The sequence below is a fragment of the Stegodyphus dumicola genome, chromosome 8 (assembly GCF_044657685.1).
Source record: "Stegodyphus dumicola isolate Sdum_Otavi_A_Nest chromosome 8, ASM4465768v1".
Lineage (NCBI taxonomy): Eukaryota > Metazoa > Arthropoda > Arachnida > Araneae > Eresidae > Stegodyphus > Stegodyphus dumicola.
The window spans coordinates 71,271,308-71,282,218 of NC_140775.1; positions in this window are offsets into that span (position 1 = coordinate 71,271,308).

A 10,911-nucleotide genomic window follows, 5' to 3' on the forward strand; every position below is an offset into this window, starting at 1 on the left:
TTTGGTCTAGGAGTTGTTTGCATTTGTGTGAATTTCCTTTAGTTTCGGTTTGGAGTTCTTGACTCAATAGTGTTTTGCTTTTAAGGATTTTTTCGGCTGGCCCGAATTTTAATTTCCTTGTTTCCAGTAAGATTGTCTAAATTATTTTTCCTTTTTGCTTCTAGATGCGCTCTAGTTTCTTTGGCTTAATTTTTTTTTGGTCAAGTTCTCTTTTCCGTTCCTGGGGGTGTTCTCCGTTTGTTTCAACTTCAGGTTCAGTTCAGTGTTTAATTCAATTAGGATTTTTTTTATCACTGTTGGTTGACTGAATTGTTAAGGTGTAATTTTCACTCACTTGTGATTTTTTTTGGTTTGTGTACTTATATTAACTTGTTTTTGCAAATGAAAGTTTTTCTGTGACACTTCACTCCTGCTGCTGTTTAATTGGTTATTCGAGTTAAATTAGATTTTGAATTCAATTGATAAAATTTTGTGCTTTGTAATTGAATTTTAATTTTTTTAATCAGTGCTTTCCGTGGCAACTAGTTTTGAGTTGATTATTTGTGTGGCACTTAACTTGGTACCAAGACCTAGTATGATTTATTCTTAATTGGTTCGTTATGTAAACCTTTTCTTTTGTCTGTGGGTCTTATAATTTTTTCCTTGCAGCCAAAAATTCCCCGATCATGGGAGGAATGTTGTATAGCAAATTTAATATAATTGGGTGAATCATAAAAATCAAAATTTTAATTTGTAAATATTCAAAATTTTAGCTACACAACAAGTTTGGATATATTCTTTTATTTGGCTTATTAATTCTAGTGTAATATATTTCGGCTATTCGAGTTTACGGGAACTGCGTCTTCAATCTTGCACACTCAGACAATGGATATAGGTGAATTTTCATGTAATAAACTCAGTTTTTCATGATAAAAATTAATTAGATTTCTTAGTATTTAATATCATTAGCTGCAGAAAAATTAGCTCTTCAATTTGAGTCAACTTTCGTTTTCCTAACTTTAATTGCATTTTAGTTATGAGCTTTAATTAATAGTTTTTTTTTCCGTTTTCATTGTGATTTCTCCTTTGTGGGAAGAAGTGCCCTCTTTCCGGTAAAATATTCGTTTTTTTCGAGTTTTCAGCGTTCCTTCGTTGGGACTGCTTACAGGGCTGTTGAAATTCCAAGTTTCTCCCCTTCACTAGGCGTGGTTGTTTGGCGACTGCTTGGCGACTTAGAATTTCCGTTGGGGTTTCAAAGTGGTGGCTTTGGCGAGTTTGTTAACATGAAGGAATACTGTAGTTGCAACTGGTTTAACTTTTGGTGATGAGTGAGTTGTGCCAAGTTGGTATTCCGGCGCTTTCCCTTTTAACGGGTTGTTTTGTGGGACGAGGTGACTTTTTGACACTTTTTTTGACTGTTTTCACTTGCTGTGAAGTTGTGCTGGCCGACAGCTGAATTTGTTTGGAATCATGTTCAAGAGAATGAAAAATGTGGTAGGGCCCTGGTTAGGCCGTTGCTTCTCGAGTTTTACTTGAATGAAACCTCATAAGCTTGGCATCAACATACAGCAAGTGAGGGCCACGAGATCTAAAGAACTCTTGATTAGGTGCAATGAAGCCACACACCTGCACAAACTTAAAAAAGTAATTGAAGAGTCCAGCGTGCTGACAGAGCACTTAGAACTAAGGATTCCCCGTCCGTTTAGGAGCTCTCTTATAGTATTTGAGGTACCCTGTGACATAACGGCAGACGAAATAAAAGCAGCATTTGAAGATCTTTAGCCAGAAACGCGGTCGCCAGTAATCTTTCCAAAAGGCCCGAGACCTAGGGACGAAACTAGCTGTAATTGGATACTGGAAGTGACAGCAGATTTCAAAGACAGGCTGCTCGACCACAAGCGGGTTTATATTGGATTTACTTCGTGTCCGTTTAGAGAATACGTAAAAATAACCCGCTGCTACAACTGCCAAACCTTTGACCATCTAAGTAAGAATTGCAGATTCCCACCAGCCTGTACTAAGTGCGGAAAAGGTCATTTAACACAGTGTACGGCAGAAGAGGAAAATTGTGCGAATTTTGTTCACTCCAATACGCATAATAGCACAGACTTTGACGCAAGTCATCCGGCAAGTTCTTCAAAATGTCCCGTGTACTGACAGGAACTGCAACGACGCAGCAAAACACAGCAAAAACGGATGTAGGCAGTAACCAATTCCGCCAACAAGTCACAGGACTTAGGTTTCTCCAAGAAAACCTGCAGAGAGCTAGATCTGCAACGCTTAACTTCATGGATATTATGACAAACGAAAATGCGGATATCGCCCTCATACAAGAGCCGTACTTAGCACATAGTCATCTGCCAGGAATTCCACCCACAAGCAAGACGTTCCAGTCAACCTCTCAACAGGCTGCCATAATTTATAATGGTCCCCTATCTCCCCTCCTTACATCTCAGACGCAGCACTCAGTTACCATTAAACTAGAGACAACTACGGGACACCTTAAAATTACTAATGTGTTCTTTCCACCAAGCGTGGAATTAGATCCACTATTAATAGAAATCAGCACTGTCGTCAGAAAAGGGAACAACCAAATCTTATCAGCAGGTGATTTCAATGCTTCAAGTCCCTTATGGGGGGCACGAGTGGAAAACGTAAGAGGCAAAATGGTTTTAGAATATGCAATGACAAACAGATTAAGCATCGTAAACACGTCAGACTCACCGCCCACCTTTCGCACTATAAGGGCGGAAGGTGGGCCGGATTTAACCATGGTTTCTTCCCAATTAGCAAATCAAATATCGGAATGGCATGTTATGGACATTCCCTCTCTGAGCGACCACAGAATAATCAGCTATCTAATGGGCGCTCAGTTAACATATACTCTGAAACAGAGGTTCAAGACAGCTTATGGAGGACATCAGAAGTTCCTTAATCTGCTTCGTCCTTATGTAGGTCAATTGATTTTCAACTTCCATGCAAGCAACACCATAGACGGACTGGATGACGCCTACAGGCATTTAATTGGAACTCTAACAAGTGCAGCAAAACAAACGTATAAGAAAAAACACCCAGCCAGAAGAAAGAACTTTTCTGGTGGAATGACAAACTAACGGCAAACAGAAGCAGAGTTCAGGCGCTCAGAAGACTGGCACAGTCAGAAACAGATTCCATACAAAGGGACCAAAAAATGCAGACGTACAAGAAGGCACTTGCGCAATACAAACTACAGATAATAAAGGCCAAATCCGACTCCTGGCAGGAACACTGTAGTAGAATACCGGAAATGTTTGGGAAAATACAAAAAATCGCCGCAGGTAAGGTCTTTAGACCGACTCAATTGACTGCGAATGTGGCCCCTGCATATACCACCGCACCAAATACAAGAAATATTCTTTCGGTAATACTGAAAACGGTTTTTCCTTCAGATGATCCCGCCAATGACTCAGAAATGCATACATTAATAAGGACGCAATTTCAGGAAAAATTCTGGTCTTCCAAAAATGTAGACTATCTCCCATCAACAATAGAGGAAATAGACTTAATCATAAATGGTTTGGCAAGGAAAAAGCCACCGGGGGCGGATGGCCTAGACAATATAATACTCAAGGCATTGCATAATGACTTTCCAGAGCTGATCCACTCAGTCTGCAAAGCATGCTGAAAAGTAGGACACTTTCCAAAAGATATGAAGCTGGCAGAGATCGCTCTGTTTCACAAAAAGGGGAAAGATCCCTCGGATCCGACCTACTACTGCCCGGTAAGTCTCCTTCCCACAATTAGCAAAGTTCTAGAAAAAATCATTCTAATGAGGCTAAATTATTTCCTGAATAAAAGTTCAGTAATTAATAAAAAAAAACAGTATGGCTTCCGTGAAGGAATATCTACGGAACAGGCAGTAGCAGATCTCCTGAAAGTGCTGAAAAACAACAGAGAGGAAGACAATCACTCAATAGTAATATCTATTGACATAAAGGGAGCCTTCGATAATGTCTGGTGGCCTGATGTAACAAAAGAATTAGATTCAATCAACTGCCCAATTCAGATCTTAAAGTTGATAAGGAGCTACCTTGAAGACAGACAAGTTCAAGTAACTACAAACGATGGAATAATCCAGCATAAACTGGAGAAAGGCTGTCTACAGGGTTCCTGTCTTGGCCAACCCTGTGGAACCTAGTAGCTAATTCAGCGTTCCAAATTTTTGAGATGGAGAGCGAAATACATCTGCAAGCTTTTGCGGATGATTTCCTTCTAGTAACTTCGGGAAGAAAGAATATCGAGAAAATTACACAAAATGCACCAAATAGGTTCTTAGAGTGGGCACAAACACATAAACTTACGATCTCAGCAGAAAAAACTACCATGCTATTTATAGGGCGTAAAAGAGTAATGAAAAGAAATCCTACCATTAGACCCAACGGTAGCTCAATAAAATGCTCTCCAAACATAAAATACCTAGGATTTATCCTCAACAATAATCTCTCTTGGATTCCCCACTTAAAAGAATTCAGGAAAAGATGTATCGCACTCACAAACACAATGCTACGCACAACAGGACTGCAGTGGGGAGCACCACCATGGGTGCTTAAGAGGTGGTACCAAGCAATAACAGAAAGAATTGTTCTCTACGGCGTAGCGATCTGGGGAAATACACTCAACGTAAGCATGCGTAGATTACTCCTGTCCATGCAAAAGCTGCAACTGTTGCTCATCTGCAAGGGCTACAGAACTACTTCAACGACAGCTCTGCAGGTTCTAGCAGGAATTCCTCCGCTAGACCTGCAAGCGGAAAGGGAGTCGTTAATTACAAGAGTGTTAAGGCTAGGTGAGGATGGAGTTCTATGGGAACAACACCACTTTGCTGAAGACTTTGAAAAACACAAGCCAGTGACGCAAGGACATCCGGCTGAAACACATCTAAAAAAGTGTATTCTAGGCCACTATGTGACACCAAAAGATAATCACACAGCTATATTTACAGATGACTCAAAACCCAAGACGGGTACTGGCAGTGCCTTCTGCGTTCTAAAAGGTAATACAATTGTGTATAAATTGAAAAGAAGACTTGGCAGTAGGAACTCAGTATTCCAAGCTGAGCTGGCAGCACTTAAAGCAGCAATTAATTATGTGAAGAGGAACAGACTTATCCACATTACTATTTACAGTGATTCTGCCTCTAGCCTTGACGCAATCAAAGGTTACAAAAGCAAAAGCCAGTATGTCCAAGAACTTAGAAAAATCCTCCTCAGTCTTCTACGATCAGAAAGACCATGCCTCACGTGGGTTTCGGCTCACGTGGGCATTAAAGGCAATGAGGAAGCAGACAGCCTGGCAAAGGAGGTCTCAAGAACAGAACTGCCAGATAAATTACCTAGGTCTCATCTCAAAAAGATCACTCTAAAACAACTGATAGACAGATGGCAAGCCAGATGGGACACAGCAGATATAGGAAGGAGAACGTATGTGTTCTTCCCAAAAACAACGCTAGAGTTAAACTGCAATAGTGGTAGTCAGACACAGTTTTATACAGGTCATGGCCCATTCCTGACCTATCTGCATAGATTCAGCCTGAGTGACACAGAAAGATGTCAATGTGGAGAGGTGGGGGATCCAGACCACTACGTCTTCCACTGCACAAACACGGCACAGTACCATATAAGAAAGCCAAGTCAAGCTTACTGGCCACAATGGGCGGAAAGTATGAGAACAAACAAAACAGCAAATAAAAAGCTACAAGCGATAATCAGCCATTGTCAGAGAAGGTATTCTCTAATACGACGATAAGTGTCCCCAAATAGAAATAATCAAGTGCTTAGCGCTCTGAATCATAAAATGTATAAATCACACTAAATCAATCTGGGCACACACCTCGAACCTCTCAACCCAAGACTAACTTAGATAATTAGGACTATGGCAACAACCTGCTTATATTTTTTAAAATGTTTACTTTTGAAATTAAAGTACAGGTCTAGCACTCGCAAGACCAGATCGTGCCAGTAAAATCTTCAACAGCAATGAGTTTTTCCTACACTTACTAATCGTGTATTTAAATTACAAGTTTGTGATAAATAGGTTCAAGAAGGGCAAGGTCAACTTATGTTATCACCTTAAGTTTATGAATGATATTATTATTGGTATGGCATTTTTGACTTCTTAATTTTAATAAATATTCAACTTTTTATGTAAATTTTAGGGAAGAAATATCTGTATTTATGTGATCAATTGCATGTTTGAATCTCTTCCTTAGTGATCAGCATTACGTGCTTAATTATGTTTTGTATAAATTATGTGCATGTTCTAAGGTGATAAAACTAACTATGGAATTAATGTAGGTAAGTTTCTCTTTTTAATTATGTATCAGCATTATGTATTCAAGTGTTTGGAATCAGATATCAGTTTTACTGAGTATGGTGCTGTACTTTATCTGTTTATGTTCACTTAAAAGTACTCAAGTCTGTATTTATTCCTTCTCTGCATGTACTATGAAAGTCAGTTCGTACTTGGCTAGGATTTAGACTACATAGCATTACTTAATGATCAGTATTATGTACTATGCATATCAGTTTTGTGTTTAGTTTTCATGTATTATGTATGCATTTTTAAGTGTTATGTATGCAGGCATTAGGAATCAGCTTTCTGTATTTCTGTACTCAGTATCATGTTAGTTTTTCACTTTAATATTCAGTTTTGTACTTATGTATGTATTATCCTGTCTGCAAGTACTACGAAAGAAAATGCAGGTGAATGGTTCAATTTGTAAAACAACTACAGTTTAAGTATGCGCAAAGAACTAAATTATGCAGGAATTTGTTATCTTAGTGATAATAGGTACACATTCTTTTAAATGTTCTTACATGAGAGTCATGCACATGGAAAGTAAACTGCGTTAAATTATGTTTGAGCGCTAGGATTTTTTTTAATCATCTTTTAATCTCTCTCTTTATTTATTTTTTTTTATTATTATTTTTTTTAAGTTTACTATGTGCAATAATTTAATAGGTTACAACTTTCCTCCATGCAGGACCAACGATTTCACAGAAGCCCCATAAATATATGACAGTTGTGTCAGGATAAGCACCCGCATGTAGACATTTAGCAAGTCCAGAAAATCCACGGCAGTTAATTTTTCAGGCAGAGTCCTCCTATCTTTACTTTATCTAACACAAGTTTCTGTCTATTCTAACAGCGATTCTTAACAGTCTTTTGATTGCTTCTTTTCTTAATTTTAAGTAGTTCCTAACAGGATACTCTTTCCCCGTACAACAACATCCAAGCTTATATGTAGACTTTATGAGGCTCTTAGCCGTCTATTCGGCTGCGTTCCCGGAGCAGGATGGAGCAGAGAGTAGATGGTTTCTGCTAGGAAGATAACACACTGTGAGGCTAAGGCCAGGTCAGTGGTCTTCCTTGGTGGCGCTCACTCACTCACTCACTCACTTAAATGAATTGGCTCAAGTAGCCGTTTCTCGTGGCCTTCGGGCCGAGAAAATTTTCGGCATCTCTATCAAGTGAATTCCGTCAGCATAGATAATAGCACTTAAAAATGTATGATCTGCAACTTCTGAATAACTTCAGCATCGATAATAGCTCTTAAAAATGTTCGATCTGCAACTTCTGAATAACTTCAGCATCGATAATAACTCTTAAAAATGTTTGATCTGCAACTTCTGAATAACATCAGCATCGATAATAGCCCTTAAAAATGTATGATCTTCAACTTCAGCATCGATAATAGCTCTTAAAAATGTATGATCTTCAACTTCAGCATCGATAATAGCTCTTAAAAATGTATGATCTTCAACTTCAGCATCGATAATAGCTCTTAAAAATGTATGATCTTCAACTTCAGCATCGATTCAGTGCGTTTTTTTTTTTTTTTTTTTCAAGAAAATTTTAAAGCTTCTAATTAAGGACATTCCATGGCCATAGCATCCAAGAACTCTTCTATTAGACTTTTGGGACTCGAAAAAATTTTAAAGTTACTATTTCAAGAAATTCCGTGTCCATAGCCACAGGAACTTTTTCCTAACGTCTCTTTTGGTGTGTCAACAGTTGGTTTCAAGAAATTGGTTTGGAGTTCCACCGCCTCTTACTCGCCAACCAGGCTCCTGTGATGTTTCAGCTAAGTGATTCGTATTTTATTTCTTTTCTAATAGTTAATGGTTAGGGAATTAATTCTGTTTGTTGAGTTGAAGTAAAGTATTAAATTGACTAAGGATTTAAAGATTATTTTTTAAAATTATTGTAACTTAACTTAATTGTAAAAGAAAAATAAGTTCTTCATGAAATTATTTAATTCAATTTTTTTGGAGTTTCCTTCATGGTGAGGACTGATTTGTAATAGTACCAGTATCTGAGCATTTTTGCTCCTCTCAGGGATTTACTTTGTTTGTTGAATTGTAATAACAAAACTACTTAACTTTTATCCGGTTAAACAATAATAATCAAATGGAAAAAAATGAAAATTATTATGTGCAATAACTATTTTATTTTGTTGGATGGTATTGAGTGCAATAATATTTCTTCTGTATTGATTATTCTGTGTGAAGTGGAAGGTGTAACTTGTCAAAATTTATATTTTTTTTTTCTCCCCGGGGAGGGTACTGTTCATTAACTTATAGTTTATTTTTGGTATGTTTACATGATTGCAAAAGTAACTGTAATAGAGATTCTAAAGACTAATGTTAAAGAAATAATTACTCAGTAATAGTTTGATTTGTAAAACAATAGTACAAAATTTAATTTTCCAAGTAATTTTTGATTTTCCAAGTAATGGATAATATATATATAGATCAATCAATGGTTAATTTATTTTGTGTGCTCATGATTTTCAGCAGTCTATTACTCAAATTGATTTTAGGGTTAATCCCGAATAAACACAACGCAAAAATGATAATTTTTATTGTTACTAGTATCTTATTGTTGAAATGAGTATTAGTAGTGTTGTGGTCAACTAGTAGGTTACCTTATTGGTAAATTCAAAAAAAGTCACAACATTTATTAAATTTTTCTTTGACATATAAATTAAAATACATATATTTGTATGTAAATAACTGTAATTCTGTACACAAATACAAAATTTGTTTGCATAATGTCTGTGCACTGGAGAAAGATTACTAGAAATTATCTACATCTAGGATCGCCCGTCAATCGAGTTTAGCGGAATCGGAAAGCTGTTCACATACAAATATTGTTACGAATTTTGTACGTATGTAAGTAATTTTAGTCAAGTTATATATAAAACTGTAGTATCTTTTGTATAATGTAACATAAAATGCTTCAACAGAAGAAGCTATGCCAGAAAAATAAGATTACATGAGCATGTCTATTTAAAATTTGGATAAATGACTATTCCACTAAATTGGCGAGATTTGGGCAAGCTAGCGATGGTTTTGGCGCCAAATTTTTGTCGTGAAATTACCAAAAGCGGCGAAATTTGCCAACCGTTTGCTGATATTTTGTTCCATTCTCTGTACAATTGTAATTCATAGTATACTATAATTGAATAACTGCAAATTATCCCTATATGTAACTATAACCATATCCGGCTCTTATATAACTTTAATCGTATATGCCTTCCAGTGACTTTGAGAAAGGGAAATTACTAGAGATTCCCCGGCGGTCGAGGTTAAAGATATATAAGACCAGAGTGAGCATCTTCATTTCTTTGACTTTGGAATACTGAGATTTCTCCCTGCGAGCTTCGCTCTCTAGATGCGCTTTGCATTACGTTGTGTTTAACTTTCTTAATAGTCTGAAGTAGTAACTATTGATTATGATATGTCATATTGAAAAGAGCTGTACGAGTACTTTCGTGGAAAGTTCCAAAACTATAAAGTGTTTCTTTTTGAAAATTAAATTTTATCAAGCTATGATATGTTCTGTATGCATTCAATCCATTACGAACCCGTACGCACACACCATATATTTCCGAACAAAGCGATTATTCTTAGTGCAAAAAATTTGCAACTAAGAATACTTAGTTTTTGACAAATACGAATACAATTTAATCAAATCTGTATCTTCAGATCTTTGAATAAGTATCACGTATGAAACTATAAAATAATTAGCTCAGTTTATAGGTTTTCCGTTGCACTGTTATGGCTAGTTTTTAATGGTAATGAAAATTATGTAAATTCGGACCTCAAATAATTATATTCTTAAAGGTCTTCGCAACAAATACATAACTAAAACGATTTCGAGAGCCGCATGCCGTCCGCTGGCCTCCAGTTTGAGATTATTTCACTAAATAAGTAAGTTGTTAAGTAATGCTCTAATTCCGAGAATTTTATGCCTAAAGTTACAAAATATTTTTTAAAATTTAATTTAAATAAAATAAATATTTTATTAATTGGAAATTTTCCTCCAGGATACCATATAAAAGATTATATTTTATTACTTACACAGCGCTCCCGTCATTGTGTAGGAGCTGTTTTCATAAAGTTATTTACCTTTTGAGAAATTTTATAATTGGACGTATACATCTAAGATCAATTATTTAAAGAAATAAACCTGCAAAACCTTGTTTAGAACACTTTTCGATTGACAGTCACGTACCAGGTATTGTTTAATATCCACCAGTCAATCTACTTAAAAGTTTCATCTTTTACAAAAAATGTGCGAGGAAAACTTCGCGTTTCTAAGCGATTCAGTTTATTCTACATGTGGCGAGAACAAACATATATAGTGACAAATGTTTCTGTTCCCAGGAGCAAAAGCTAGAACGAAAATAGGAATTTAAAAAAAAAAAAAAAAAATTTCTTTCTTTCTTTCTTTTTTTTTCTTTCTTTTCTTTTCTTTCTTTCTTTCTTTTTTTTTTTTTATTTTTCTTTCTTTTCTTTCTTTCTTTCTTTTTTTTTTTTTTTTCCCCTTCCCTTTCCCATGTGTAACGCTCGAGCCAGTTTCTCTTAGAGAATCCTCCGCGAAAGCCGA